Here is a 15,994-nt window from a genome sequence, read left to right as displayed (position 1 = left end):
AGTCTCTAGGTGGAATTTCCAGAAACTATTTCTGGGTTTTGGAGAATACATGTATTCTAGCCTCTCCACCAAATTTCGTGGCTAGAACACAACCGATGGTACAAAAACTAACAATAAGTTCTTCTAATTTGTTCTCCAATGATTTCTTATCATTGTTAAGTTTTTCACTTTGGGTAAGTAGATTTTGATTATGATTTTTAGACATGAAAGTTCTTCGCTTTTTGGATTTCCCATTTTATCATTAGTGTCTTTATCCTCATCTTTTAAATGTTTGTTTCCTTATAATAATATTGGATTAAGGTCTTTTAAGCACACATTTTCTTCTTCTTTCTTTGATAGATTCTCATTGAGTTTTTTCTCTAGACCTTTCTTTTGTTGTTCTAATTTTTTCTTTGTAGCGTTGGACTCTTTTTGACGTGTGATCTTTCAAATCATTGTCCTTTTCTGTTGATTCTCTGTAAAACATATCTTTGAGCTTCTTCTATTTTTGCTGTGATACTTTCTTGTTTTGTTGAAGCTTTGTGAGTTCGTCTTCTAATTTTTTTGTTTGTATTTGTGTATTATTTTGATATTATTCCATAATAAATAATTCCCACACATTGAACAACGACGTTTGCAATTTTTAAGGATCGACCCATACTCAAAGTTTGTTGTACAGAAAGGGCAATTTAGTCCAAAACATTGACTTATATGTGGAACTCATAGTTGAATATCACTAAAATATAATAATAACCCTTTTACCTTTTATAATAATATAGTGGCTTTAAATTCACTTAGTCACTTTTTTTCTTTTAAATATTTGAAATATAACATATTTCCCTTTTAAATTTAATTAAAACTCTTTTTATGTGAACTTTAGAATTTAATAATTTATTCTTTTTAATTGTATAAATATCTTTGAATTACTTCTATTGTAATTTAATATTGTCCTCCAAAAATATTAATTTGGCAGCACAGTGACAAATTCCAATCATTGGACTAGATTCCTCTTTCTGAGAGGACCACTATTGACCTCTGAAGCACTGAATTTGGATAAAGAAAAGTGCATTTTTGAAGTCAAGCCCACAGGTACACAAATTGTCAAAGTCAGCCTACAAACAAATTACCCCCCCATAGTTGGATATAAATACAAGTGACTTCAAGCTCATTTGGACATCACATCACAACATCTCATCTACTCTCTTTCAATCTGATTGGTTTGTACAGGATTGAGGCAACATCTTCTCTCCACACGTGCGAAGGGTTTTTGGGCATCTTTGACTTCTGCGTTGATTTTTTGAAACAAAGACTTTGTCTAGCATTGACTTTGGCACTTTTGATCAGATTTGACTTCGATCTTTCTTAGGAAAATTCTGTTTGGGTAGGTATCTTCTTTTCAAACAATTCTGTAAGATTATCATGGCTTCCAGTCATGTGCCTAGAGGCACCACTGTCAATCAACCAAACTTCATTGTGTCCTGTAAGGGAACCTGTAAGAGCAGAAATAAAAGAGTATTCTTCATACTAATATTGTGATCTTTTGGCTTCCCTTTGGATGAAGGTTCTCCAACTTCAGCTGTTGAAGCATGATGCCTTCCTTTCTCTTCTTTCCTTGAGGACAATCCCTTTGATAATGACCAAATGCACGAAAACTACAACATTCAATTTTTGTAGAGGGAGGAGGTCTTCTTTTTTGAGGAGCAGATCTACTTCTTTGATTTTGATTTGGGGCATATTCTTTTGAAACTTCCCAAAATTCTTATTTCCCTTGTGGCTTATGAATGAGCAGCGAAAGCTTGTGAATCTTCATTTGGAATCACACCTTTGTTCACGAGGCTAGATTCCTCTTGAGTGCAGGCTGTCCACAATTTTTCAAAGGTAGGAGGAGTCTCTCTAGCATTGATTCCAGATACAAAAGGACTCCAAGAGGTAGGCAAACCATTGAGAGCAGTAGTCACTAATTCTTTGTCAGAAATTTGTTCATCAATTGCCTTTAGTTGATCCCTGATTTGAGATAGCTTCATAAAGTAGGATGCAACAATATCATTGTTTGTCATCTTGGCATCTCTAAGCTGATTTCTGAGGCTAATAGATTGATTCATATTGTGGATAGTATAAAGACTAATGAGAGCATCATACACAGCCTTAGAAGACTCATGATCAGCAATGTAAGGGATAAGATGGTCTCTTACTGATTCAACAATGATACTCCTTGCTAAGATGTCCTCTTCTTGATACCTCTTGTTGACCACTACCGGTCAACTGCCCATAGCAGTACACTCCCCTTTTCTTTGCAAAAAGGGTAGCGCTTGATCGACATGCCCGTGCCATTCTACAGTCATTGACAGCTTGATCAATTTATGTTGTAAACCCAGTCTGCATGTATAAATTGTAAATAATCTTAGCAGATATGAGTCAAGTCTGTAAATTGCCTAGGTGGACCTAATTTTCTAAGTGATAATCTACGTTCCGGAAGGTTTTTCGTCTCACCGATCCATGATCGACAGAGTTTTCCTTCAGCCTAACCCCAAAGCCGGGATGGATTTTGTCATTAGAATCTTAGGAGAATCCTAGTGTGTTAATTTGTTAGATTATAGTTGTGTCGCAGAACTGGGTGGTTTATGAGGGTCTATGTCAAATGGGTTTTTTCCCCCTTGGGATGTAAAGTTGTAAAAGTCATGATGTAAAGTGTCTTGAGGGTTAAGAAATGTTTTAATCCCCTTATAAGTCCTAAGTCCTAGGTCCTAGGTAATTTTCCCAAAAGCTAAGTTCAAGGATCCATTTAAAAATAAATTAAAAAATAATAAATAAATAAAAATAAAAAATAAAAAATAAAAAAATAATAATAAAAAAAATTAAAAAAAATATATGATAAAGTAAAAAACCTAAAAATAATAAAATAATAATATTTTGAGTAAATAAATGCAGAATTTCAATTTTTTAATACATTAAAAATTCGACGGATGAGATCAAGAGATATCTTGATCCTCATCGACGGTCGAGATCATTTTGACATGGATCACTTGAACTAGCTGTTGGGATCTTTTCCTTTAAATAGGGTGCTAGGGGTCATTTGAGATCATTCGATCTGTGAGTCTTGTGCTGAAGAAGCTCTCTTGTAAACTCTTTCTGGTGCTAATAAAGAAAGACTTTGGGGTTCAAAATCTTGCTGGTGTTACTCTCTGGAAGTGCTGTGAGCTATTTTATTTTCTGCATATTTTAAATTTTCAGCCATTAATAACAGCTTATTATAGAGTATTGTTGAGCACAGGTATCTTGTTCACTTGCTAGGGTTTGAATGGCATTAGGTTTTCTGAAGTAATGGCAGGTATCTCCATTGCTTTTTGAGATCTAGTATTATTTTTTCTCTCTTTATTGATGGTTGAAGTAGCTGTGCAGGAAACCCTTATTGAAGAAGATCAGCAGGTGTTTGGGGAAGTTCTTGGCTGAACCAGCCAACTCCCGCAAGCATTTTCTTGCAGAGCCCAGCTAGTTTGGATCATGGGTTAATCATTTAGTTTATTTTCTGATTTGCATGAGAGATTTCTAAAGTATTTTCATAAGTAAATCTGAATTTCTAAAATATTGTAGATCATAACTGACAAATCTGGCTGTTGTAGAGCTAAAATTTTGAAATTTTGAACCGGTTTGTAGGGTTTCATTTTTTCTTTGCATATACTTTCCAGATTTTTTGGGTCTTCCACTTGCAGGTTTGAGATAAAATTCTAGAGGAAAATTGAGTTTTGCAGGGTTTACTATCTTGCTGTCCAGAGGTTTCAGATATCAGTCGTTTTTCAAATCTGGGGTTCCATTATTTACAGGAAGTTAAACCCCATCTGCTCCTCATCAATCAACCTGCAACTCATCCAAACGCTGCACAACTCTCATTTGAACTGCGTTTTTCATTTATAAGGCTCTCCACGCTGCTTAAATCTCCCACTGTTCGCAATCCTCCTCTCCACGCCATTGCCCAGCTCCATTCTTCAACGCAGATTGGTCCCCACGTTCAGCCCTTCAGTCATATTAACCCAACAAAATTCGATTTTTGGGTCAGCACGTGAGTTTGCCCGCGTTTCTGCTCTCAACATGTGGAGATTACTTGCGTGAGGCTTTTCTTCCTACGCATTGGCTCTTCGCTGCCTTCACCAGAGCTACCGTGGGCCTGCACGCAGCTCTCGTTCTGCATCCAGTCACGTTCGCTTGCCTCTCTTGCTGCCGTCGGGCTAGCAACCACACAGAAAAGCTGCGTGCGTGGGTGATAATATCTTGTGCATCGATCCCTGCTACGTCTATCTGCCCATTTGATTTTTCAAACTGCGTTGCAAGCACTCATTCAGCCGTCAAAGTCTGCTGTAAAATATCACGCACGGGTCAGGTATTTCATGTGTTTGGCTGAGGTGGCATCAGGTAAATCTCTCAGCTCAAATACGTTTCAAGTATATTTTGTAAGCGTTGGCAAATTTTTTTAGGGTATCGATTTTCATTTTCATTTGATTTTAGCTGTTTTCAATCTCGATTTTAGCTTTAGAATTTTATTAATACTTTATTTTCAAGTTTTCATGCAATTAGATTAATTTCTTTTTTAGTATTTAATTTAATAAAAATACAAAAAAAAATAATCATAATTTTTTTCTTCTTTTATTATAGATTAGATTTTGTAATTGCAAGTTTTGTTTTAAGTTTTAATTTAGATTTTGATTCAATTTTAGATTTAATGTCATTTAGATTATTTTTAGATTTTCCTTTTTTCATTCAGCTCTAATTTTTGTTTTAAATTTTTATGTAAAAAAAAAAAAAAAAAATAAAACATAAAAATTTATTTTTTTTGGAAATATCTTGCCAGATCCAGTCTCGGCTCAGGGATTTATCACGCTTTATTTTTTTGCTAAGAGTCAAGACTAAAATTTTGATGTGGAATTGATGTTTATCATTTTTTTAGGCATGCATGAATGATCATTTTGAAGATTTGCTACATGAATATGATATTTGGTTAATGTTTAAAATTATGCAGTTGTGTATCGAGCTTTATCTTTCGAAGTTTTAAAATTGCTAGATCATTGTGAATTTACTGGATATCTCGCATCGTTCAAGTTATTTGATGATTAATGATTGCGCTACATGGTTTACATCTCTGCAACATTTAGTGAGTAATCATTTAAACCTTAACTTCATAAGGCACTGGTCCATAAAATTAATAAAATCAGCTTAGTGTTTTTTTTTTTTTTTTTCTTCGTGTCTCCCAATCCAACTGTTTCGCAGTTGGTCGTCCATTTCTCTACAGGGTCTACCCCCCTTAGCCGTGGGAGACAGGCTTAAACGGAGAGATCGGGGATCAGGGTGACAACCCCCGGTTTGAGCGTTGTCGTGACAATCTGTGCGACAACATTTTTTGGTGCCGTTGCCGGGGATAGAGTTTTTCTGTCCTTGGTTCTTTCATCTTAAGCTTTTTCGTGTTTTACTTCTTGTTCAGGTGGCGACTCCACTTCATATATTATCTTCGAGAGTGTACACTAGAAGACATCCAATCAGTCTGTGCAATCCTACTCCTGATCCTGAAAAGGTCCTCAGGGTACGATTACACAAACTCGCTTCTCGTACACTTCTTGTAAACCTTGGACAAGAAGTTCTCTCTGATATTTATTTGCTTTTTAAAAGTCAAGTTAGGCACAACATCATGGATATGTATGCCCCTTGTGATTTTTCTAACATTCCAGGATATCCCAACGATATTCCATCTATTGGGATCGATAAATTGCCTAACTTTCAAGGAAATAATGCGATTAGTGCTAACTCTCATTTGCGAGATTTTAGCATATGGATGGCTAAGTACGCAAGATCTGCTGATTTCGATCATGAGGATGTCAGAATGACTCTTTTCATCTTAACTCTAGGAGGTGATGCCTATGATTGGTTTGCAGAAAAGCCTCAGAATTCGTTTAACTCCTTACAATCGATCATTAATGCATTTAAAGAAAAATATGGAGATAAGAGAGAAGGAAGACACCTCGTAAAAGCTATTAGCCTAATAAAAAAGAGAGGATGAAACTGTTGAAGAATTTAATAAAAGGTTTAATGGTATTGTTAGAGAATTACCTCAAGACTATAAACCTACAGATAAAACTCTCCAAGATTTTTACATTGATGCCTTTAGTCCTGAGCCGTCTTATGAATTAAGGCGTGCTAAACTTAATGATTATAGAGATTGCCAAGCCTTAGCTATAGAGCTTGAAAAGGACAAGGCCGCATCTGGGAAGTCTGAAATCCCAGGTTTCGATAGGGCTGCTACGAAACTAAAGGAAACTAAAGGAAAAGCAGTTCAAGAACCTGAAAGTGAGCTTGTTCTCAAATTGCTTCAAAAAATTGAAACTATGGAAATTAATCATAATAAGGAGATAACCACTTTGCAGAATAGGTTGATCCAAATGGAAAGATCGCAAACGCAGAATTTTCAACCTCGAAATAATAATAATAGAAATAACAATTGGCAAAGGAAGGGTCAATCTAGTGAGCAGAGACCTCCTAATCCGCTAAATAATTTGGTTGATAATGCTCCTCCTTATTGTCGGGTTTGTGATGCTCTTCATGAAGAGGCCACTTGTCCCATCGTTAGAAGAATTTTAGATAATGGAATGTTTGGAACAGGTGATCAAATAAATGTAGTAGGCAACAAGTTTCCTTTGTCTATGGATGATTGGATAGAGGTCAAGGAAAGGAGTCGTGATGTTGTGAATCCTTCATCAGCTTTTAGTATAAATAACCTTGAAAATGAAGATGATATTTTGGCTAGGTTATATGGTGAAAAACCCTCTCCCGAGCAAATCTTGGAAATTGCTAGAGATAAGGGTTTGACCTATCAGAGAAGGGATAAAGATCAAAGCGGGAATCAAATTCCCCTTCAAACTATTAACCCTGGTGTAAACTCTGGAATAGATGTCGATTTGGGAAGTTGGTATAACAATGCAAAAATCTGGGTTCCTGTCTCCGAGATTGCTAAAATCCCTTCCCAAAGAGACAAGTTACTAAAAGCGATTCAAGGTCCTCAAGTCAATACTTCTCAACAGAAGACTCGGGAAGTTGACTATCATGATGCTCCCATATATCTGCAAAGCTTAGATGCTGATAACAAAGATCACCAACCTTTCTTTATGACCTTATTAGTTAATGGGTATAAATTGAATAATTGCATGTTGGATTCTGGTGCATCAGCTTGTGTAATGACTAAAAGGGTCATGGAACAACTTAACTTGAGAGTTTCTAGACCCTACTATAACATATGCGCCATGGATTCTAAGAAAATCGAAGTGCATGGTTTAATCAAAGATTTGCAAGTTCATCTTTCAGTTTACCCAGACATCATGGTTGTCATGGATATTGTTGTTGTGGATGTGCCTGATGCCTGGGGTATGCTGTTATCTAGAAAGTGGGCCTCTGATCTAGGAGGAAGTATTCAAATGAATTGGTCATATGCCATGATTCCTTCTCCTAGGGGTGATGGTTTTGTAAGACTAAATAGAGAGCCCGAAAGAAAATTTCATGTTGAAGATCCTAAGAGACCTCACAACGAAATAATCAAAGAGCAATCTGACATTGGGAACTATGCCATCATGTCTAATTTTATAGTTCCTCCCTATGATAAGATTAGGGATCTCAAGGGTAAAGTTTGGTATATGTACTTCGATGGTGCAGCGTCTAGGCATGGTAAAGGTGCTGGAATAGTGCTTAAATCTCCCCTTGGTCACATTTTCAAGTTTGCCTATCGATTAGAATTTGAGGCAACCAACAATGTCGCTGAATATGAGGCTATATTGTTGGGGCTTGAGTTGGCCAAGTCCTTGAAGGTTAAATTGCTTAGCATTAAAGGGGATTCTGATTTGGTTATCATGCAACTTAAAAATAAATTCACATGCAGAAATCAAAGATTAAGAAATTATCGAAATGCTGTGTGAGATACTATGGAGCATTTTGATGCCCTTGACCTCGAAGCAATTCCAAGAGAGCAGAATGGTTTGGCAGATGAACTTGCCGTAGCTGCTACTACTTTCCAGTTATCTGATGAGCTAATTAACGACAAGATCAAAATGGAAGTAATATTCAGACCATCTGTTCCAGATAACTCAGAGCATTGGCAGGTCTTCAATGATGAAAAGCATGTCATTCGTTTTCTTAGTAGTTTGGATGAGTTTGAGGATTTCCGGATAGTTTCTGAGGAGGATGGATCTTTAAATCATGAGCATATCATAAATCCTACTCCTAGGAATGTGGTTGCCTTAGAGCAACATTTTGATCGGCATGATGCCACGAAGCTGAGAGAAGAAAATAAGATGGACCCAGGCGAATATCTCGAGATAAACATTGGTACTTCTGAAAACCCAAAGATCGTTAAAATTGGTAGAGGTACTAGTGTGGAGGAAAGAAAAAGGTTAATTGATTTACTTCGCGAATATCGAGATATTTTAGCCTTTTCTTATGACGAATTAAAGGGCTATAGGGAAGATGTCATGGAACATACTATCCCCTTAAAGGATGAAAATGCTAAACCCTTTCGTCAGAAACTTAGGCAAATTAATCCTAAATTAGCCCCCTTGGTTCAGAAAGAACTTGCGAAAATGCTTGCAGCAGGGATTATCGCTCAAACAAGGCATTCGACATGGTGTTTGAATCTGGTGATTGTTAGAAAAAAGAATGGTACAATAAGGCTGTGTGTCGATTTTCGAAACCTCAATCTAGCATGCAAGAAAGATAATTACCCTTTGCCAAACATGGAGACTTTATTGCAAAGAGTAACCGGTTCTGGAATGATGTCGCTGCTAGATGGTTTTTCTGGGTACAATCAGGTATGGGTTAAGAAGGAAGATCGTCATAAAACAACGTTCACCACACCATGGGGTACCTTTGAATACATCCGAATGCCTTTTGGATTAACAAACACTGGGGCTACATTCCAAAGGGCTATGGATTATGCCTTCAAAGGGTTAATCGGGAAATTTATTGAAATTTACCAAGATGATCTTACTGTTTTCTCTAAAGATGGTACCAATCATGTAAATCATCTTAGGCAGGTTTTCGATAGATGTAGAGAATACGGGATTTCTTTGAATCCAACTAAGTCTGTTTTTGGAGTAACGGAAGGGAAATTACTCAGCCATATCATTTCTAAGGAAGGAATCAAAATTGATCCTGAAAGGATTGAAGCAATCCAAAAGATTCCTCTCCCTCATAATCTTAAATCCCTTCAGTCTTTCCTCGGAAAGGTAAATTTTATTAGAAGGTTTATTCCAAATTACGCAGAAATAGCTAAGCCTATTCAAAATCTTCTAAAGGAAGATGCAAAATTTGTTTGGCAAGAAGATGGCAAAAAGGCTTTCCAAGAAATCAAATGTGCTATCGCAAGAGCTCCTGTCTTAGTTAGTCCCGATTATTCCAAGGATTTCATGATTTTTTCTTTCGCTTCCGAAGATACCATTGTTGGTGTCTTGCTTCAAAAGAATAAAGATGGTCACGAGCAGCCTATTGCTTTCATGAGTAGAGCACTTCAAAATTCCGATTTGAAGTACAATACCATGGAAAAGCAGGCTTATGCCCTGGTCAAGTCTCTTAAGCACTTTAAAACTTATGTGGGTTATTCTAAAGTCATTGCTTTCGTTCCACATTCTGCTGTCAAGGATATATTAACTCAAACTGATTGCTTAGGGACGCGTGCTAGGTGGGTTACTAAAATACAAGAATATGATTTAGAGATCAGACCCACCAAGCTGGTCAAAGGCCAAGGTTTAGCTCAGATGTTAACTGAAGGTAACGAAAAGACTCTTGGTTTGTTCTGTCTTAGCGATCTATCTTCGCCGGAGTTGCAAAGATTAGGAGAGCATGAGTGGTACAAGGACATAGTTTATTACTTGATGAATCTTGCATGCCCTAACCATTTAGTCGCTCATAAGAGAAGGGCTCTTAGACTAAAAGCCACTTAGTATTGCCTTATGAAGGATGGCCTTGGATGGAGAAATCCTGAGGGCATAGTGCTTAGGTGTGTTGACGACGTTGAGTCCAAGAAATTAATCTCTGAGTTTCATTCAGGATTTTGTGGTGGTCATTATGCTGCTAGAACTACCGCCCACAAAATCCTGAGAGCTGGCTATTATTGGCCTTCAATCTTTTCTGATGTGCACAAGTTTGTTAGAGCCTGTCAAGCCTGTCAACTATTCACTGGGAAACAGAAGCTTGCTGCCCTGCCTCTACAACCTGTCATTATAGAGGCACCTTTTCAGCATTGGGGTCTGGACTTCATAGGGAAGTTCCATGAAAATTCTAGCAATGGCTACTCATGGATTTTGAGTGCTACGGATTATTTTACTAAATGGGTTGAAGCCATTCCTGCTAAGAATGCCACTGAAAAGGTTATTATGGATTTCATTGAAAATAACATCATCACTAGATTTGGTGTCCCCGTTAAGATCACCACTGACAATGCCAAAGCTTTTAGTTCTTTAGAGTTTTCATCTTTTTGTTTCAAGTATGGCATTGTCTTATCTCATTCGTCAAATTACTATCCTCAGGGTAATGGTCTAGCTGAATCAAGTAACAAGAATCTCATAACCATTATCAAGAAGATAGTAGGAGATAATAAGAGATCATGGGACAGCAAAATCAAGTATGCTTTATGGGCAGATAGAATCACTAAGATGAAAGCTACTGGTAAATCTCCCTTTGAATTAGTTTATGGCTTGGATGTAACTTTACTTGTGCACCTCAAATTGCCAGCTTATCAGCTCCTCCACAATTTTTCTACTAATAAAGATATTGTTCTGAATAGAATAGATCAGATTGTGGAGTTAGATGAAGCCCGTAGGACAACTTTTGATGCCATATGTAAAAATCAATCTAACATTAAGAAGAGCTTTGATAAATTTTCTCGATCTAGATCTTTGCAAGTGGGAGATATGGTATTGCTTTGGGACCGCAAGAATGAGAAACCAGGGAAACATAAGAAGTTTGACAGTTTGTGGCTGGGACCTTACATCATTCGAGATATAGCTGGACCAAACTCATTCCACTTGAGCAGACTGGATAGCGAACCACTTGATCTACCAGGGAATGGCCAAATGCTCAAGCTGTTCTTAAAAGATGATATCTGATGCCATAGGGCATCCTTTGTATTGTATTTCTATCCCTACTCCTTGTCATTTCAGCATTTCATTTCTGTTTTAGATTAGATTTACTTTTCATAGTTAAAGAGCTTCTATCTTTTATGTGCTTAAATGTTATATGATGATTTTTGAATGGACGCTACTTATTTCTGTTGTGTGTTGCGTGGATGCAGATTCTAGATTCTCACATTCCTACAGTGCAACAACGTGTCCCCAAGTAGAGCCAGATGTTGACCACTACCGGTCAACTGCCCATAGTAGTACACCCCCCTTTTCTTTGCAAAAAGGGTAGTGCTTGATCGACATGCCTGTGCCATTCTACAGTCATCGACAACTTGATCAATTTATGTTGTAAACCCAGTCTGCATGTATAAATTGTAAATAATCTTAGCAGATATGAGTCAAGTCTGTAAATTCCCTAGGTGGACCTAATTTTCTAAGTGATAATCTACGTTCCGGAAGGTTTTTCGTCTCACCGATCCATGATCGGCACAGTTTTCCTTCAGCCTAACCCCAAAGCCAGGATGGATTTTGTCATTAGAATCTTAGGAGAATCCTAATGTGTTAATCTACTAGATTATAGTTGTGTCGCAGAACTGGGTGGTTTATGAGGGTCTATGTTAAATGGGTTTTTTCCCCTTGGGATGTAAAGTTGTAAAAGTCATGATGTAAAGTGTCTTGAGGGTTAAGAAATGTTTTAATCCCCTCATAAGTCCTAAGTCCTAGGTCCTAGGTAATTTTCCCAAAAGCTAAGTTCAAGGATCCATTTAAAAATAAATTAAAAAATAATAAATAAATAAAAATAAAAAATAAAAAAAATAAAAAAATAATAATAAAAAAATTAAAAAAAATATATGATAAAGTAAAAAACCTAAAAATAATAATATTTTGAGTAAATAAATGCAGAATTTCAATTTTTTAATACATTAAAAATTCGACGGATGAGATCAAGAGATATCTTGATCCTCATCGACGGTCGAGATCATTTTGACATGGATCACTTGAACTAGCTATTGGGATCTTTTCCTTTAAATAGGGTGCTAGGGGTCATTTGAGATCATTCGATCTGTGAGTCTTGTGCTGAAGAAGCTCTCTTGTAAACTCTTTCTGGTGCTAATAAAGAAAGACTTTGGGGTTCAAAATCTTGCTGGTGTTACTCTCTGGAAGTGTTGTGCGCTGTTTTATTTTCTGCATATTTTAAATTTTCAGCCATTAATAACAACTTATTATAGAGTATTGTTGAGCACAGGTATCTTGTTCATTTGCTAGGGTTTGAATGGCATTAGGTTTTCTGAAGTAATGGCAGGTATCTCCATTGCTTTTTGAGATCTAGTATTATTTTTTCTCTCTTTATTGATGGTTGAAGTGAGCTGTGCAGGAAACCCTTATTGAAGAAGATCAGCGGGTGTTTGGGGAAGTTCTTGGCTGAACCAGCCAACTCCCGCAAGCATTTTCTTGCAGAGCCCAGCTAGTTTGGATCCTGGGTTAATCATTTAGTTTATTTTTTGATTTGCATGAGAGATTTCTAAAGTATTTTCATAAGTAAATCTGAATTTCTAAAATATTGTAGATCTTAACTGACAAATCTGGCTGTTGTAGAGCTAAAATTTTGAAATTTTGAACCGGTTTGTAGGGTTCCATTTTTTCTTTGCATATACTTTCCAGATTTTTTGGGTCTTCCACTTGCAGGTTTGAGATAAAATTCTAGAGGAAAATTGAGTTTTGCAGGGTTTACTATCTTGCTGTCCAGAGGTTTCAGATATCAGTCGTTTTTCAAATCTGGGGTTCCATTATTTACAGGAAGTTAAACCCCATCTGCTCCTCATCAATCAACCTGCAACTCATCCAAACGCTGCACAGCTCTCATTGGAACTGCGTTTTTCATTTATAAGGCTCTCCACGCTGCTTAAATCTCCCACTGTTTGCAATCCTCCTCTCCACGCCATCGCCCAGCTCCATTCTTCAACGCAGATTGGTCCCCACGTTCAACCCTTCAGTCATATTAACCCAACAAAATTCGATTTTTGGGTCAGCACGTGAGTTTGCCCGCGTTTCTGCTCTCAGCACGTGGAGATTACTTGCGTGAGGCTTTTCTTCCTACGCATCGGCTCTTCGCTGCCTTCACCAGAGCTACCGTGGGCCTGCACGCAGCTCTCGTTCTGCATCCAGTCACGTTCGCTTCCCTCTCTTGCTGCCGTCGGGCTAGCAACCGCACAGAAAAGCTGCGTGCGTGGGTGATAATATCTTGTGCGTCGATCCCTGCTACGTCTATCTGCCCATTTGATTTTTCAAACTGCGTTGCAAGCACTCATTCAGCCGTCAAAGTCTGATTTAAAATATCACGCACGGGCCAGGTATTTCATGTGTTTGGCGTGAGGTGGCATCAGGTAAATCTCTCAGCTCAAATACGTTTCAAGTATATTTTGTAAGCGTTGGCAAATTTTTTTAGGGTATCGATTTTCATTTGATTTTGATTTTAGCTGTTTTCAATCTCGATTTTAGCTTTAGAATTTTATTAGTACTTTATTTTCAAGTTTTCATGCAATTAGATTAATTTCTTTTTTAGTATTTAATTTAATAAAAATACAAAAAAAAATCATAATTTTTTTTTTCTTTTATTATAGATTAAATTTTGTAATTGCAAGTTTTGTTTTAAGTTTTAATTTAGATTTTGATTCAATTTTAGATTTAATGTCATTTAGATTATTTTTAGATTTTTCTTTTTTCATTCAGCTCTAATTTTTGTTTTAAATTTTTATCTAAAAAAAAAATAAAACATAAAAATTTATTTTTTTTGGAAATATTTTGCCAGATCCAGTCTCGGCTCAGGGATTTATCACGCTTTATTTTTTTGCTAAGAGTCAAGACTAAAATTTTGATGTGGAATTGATGTTTATCATTTTTTTAGGCATGCATGAATGATCATTTTGAAGATTTGCTACATGAATATGATATTTGGTTAATGTTTAAAATTACGCAGTAGTGTATCGAGCTTTATCTTTCGAAGTTTTAAAATTGCTAGATCATTGTGAATTTACTGGATATCTCGCATCGTTCAAGTTATTTGATGATTAATGATTGCGCTACATGGTTTACATCTCTGCAACATTTACTGAGTAATCATTTAAACCTTAACTTCCTAAGGCACCGGTCCATAAAATTAATAAAATCAGCTTAGTGTTTTTTTTTTCTTCGTGTCTCCCAATCCAACTGTTTCACAGTTGGTCGCCCATTTCTCTATAGGGTCTACCCTCCTTAGCCGTGGGAGACAGGCTTAAACGGAGAGATCGGGGATCAGGGTGACAGCCCCCGGTCTGAGCGTTGTCGTTACAATCTTTGCGACAACACCTCTCAACTTCTGTTTGAGAGGCTTTATCTCTTGGTTTAGCTACTTTTCCTGTCACAATACCCAAAACTTTGTTTCTAGCAAGAATGAGATCCACCCTAGTTTTCCATGCTTTGAAATTGGAGGCTCCTTCTAATTTGTGCTTGGACTTCATGAAGGTATTCATGGTGAATGTGTCTAGTCAAGAGAATGATGCTTTTCAAATATTCTTTAAATTCAGTTTTCCAAATGATCTCAATGCTCTAGATCTTTCACCTTAGCTCTGATACCATGTTGAATTTTCTAGGTCAATTAGGCCTAGGTAAATTTTTCAACTTGGTAACTACTTCTATTGATTGACTAGACTTAAGGGCTTTCAATTTTAACAATTAGAGCAGATAATTATCAAGTAGCTACACATGAAAAATTTCAACCAATGACAATGAAGAGCAGTAGAGATCACAATAGAGAAACAAGATAGTGAACAACAGAATTTATCCTGAGAAAACCCCACTCCTTGGGGAAAACCCAGCAACCTTTCCTTATGAGAGAGAATCCAAATTTGTCCAATATGAAACCAGTCAAAGTCAACCATTTGACCAACAAACAATCATAGTCAACAGAGAGAAACTATCTTCAAGAATGTACCCAATCAAAATTCTGGTCAACAGTCAACTTTCTGTACTTCAGCAGCTTGGTCAACGCAGGAGTCAAATTCTGGTCAATGCAGAAGTCAGCAGGCTAAATAGTCTACAGGTCCGAAGATCATAGACTGGTCAACAGGTCCGAAAAAGTCAACAGGGCGATATTCCACAGAATCACAGAATATTCTGCCTCCCAATCAAAGCAGTCAAACAGTGCAGAAAAGCTGTGGTCAATGCTGGTCAAAGAAGTCAGATAGATGAATCAATGCTGGTCAAACTTTACTTCTGTCTCCTTCGAATGTGCCAATTGTCTTCTGTAGTTCTGAGGTTGAATTGATGTGTGATTGTGATTGTCAAAATGAGCTCCAACGTGGCCAATATATAGTGGTCAATGTGAAGGGTCATGACCCTTGAAAAGCCACCTCTTCTTCATGGAGGCGATCTGATATTTTAGAAGCCGACCTGAGCAGCAAGAAATTTAATGTCGTCTCCAATAATTTGCCAATAAAGGTACCGACCGAAGCTACATTTTTCAACATCCCTTAGCTCAATAAGTCAACATATTAATATGTGCCTTTTCCTAAGTTAGACTTAGGCTTAGTTACATTAGCAACTTGCTCAACCTAGAGTAAGTGTTCTAACTTGATGTGGGTGACTTCTGCATGCCTAGACACAAGGCCTGCACATAAGTACCTGCTGGAGCTACAAAAGTTCAACAATGGTCTTTGAATGTTAATGGTGCTTTAAGTTATCTAAATTCATTGACTGACCGACATGATAAATACCATTAGACATTGAACACATTCAAACAAGCACATCATCTAATTATGTCATCGCGGAAGCTAATTGTAGTTGGTGATTTAGTATACCACTTGTGCACTTGAGCTTATTTTCTCCTTTAAAGT

At 37.0% G+C, this 15,994-nt stretch overlaps 1 protein-coding gene across 3 annotated transcripts in view; it reads left to right on the top strand.

The window, feature by feature from the left end:
* ATJ1 (DNAJ heat shock family protein) overlaps positions 1 to 15,994 on the top strand; it is a 332,305-nt gene that overhangs the window by 54,475 nt on the left and 261,836 nt on the right. The window lies entirely within an intron of this gene.

This window comes from Pinus tabuliformis, chromosome 8, assembly GCF_031772625.1.
Source record: "Pinus tabuliformis cultivar Carrire ecotype Pingquan chromosome 8, CPIR1, whole genome shotgun sequence".
Lineage (NCBI taxonomy): Eukaryota > Viridiplantae > Streptophyta > Pinopsida > Pinales > Pinaceae > Pinus > Pinus tabuliformis.
This window is presented reverse-complemented; position numbering and strand designations above follow the sequence as displayed.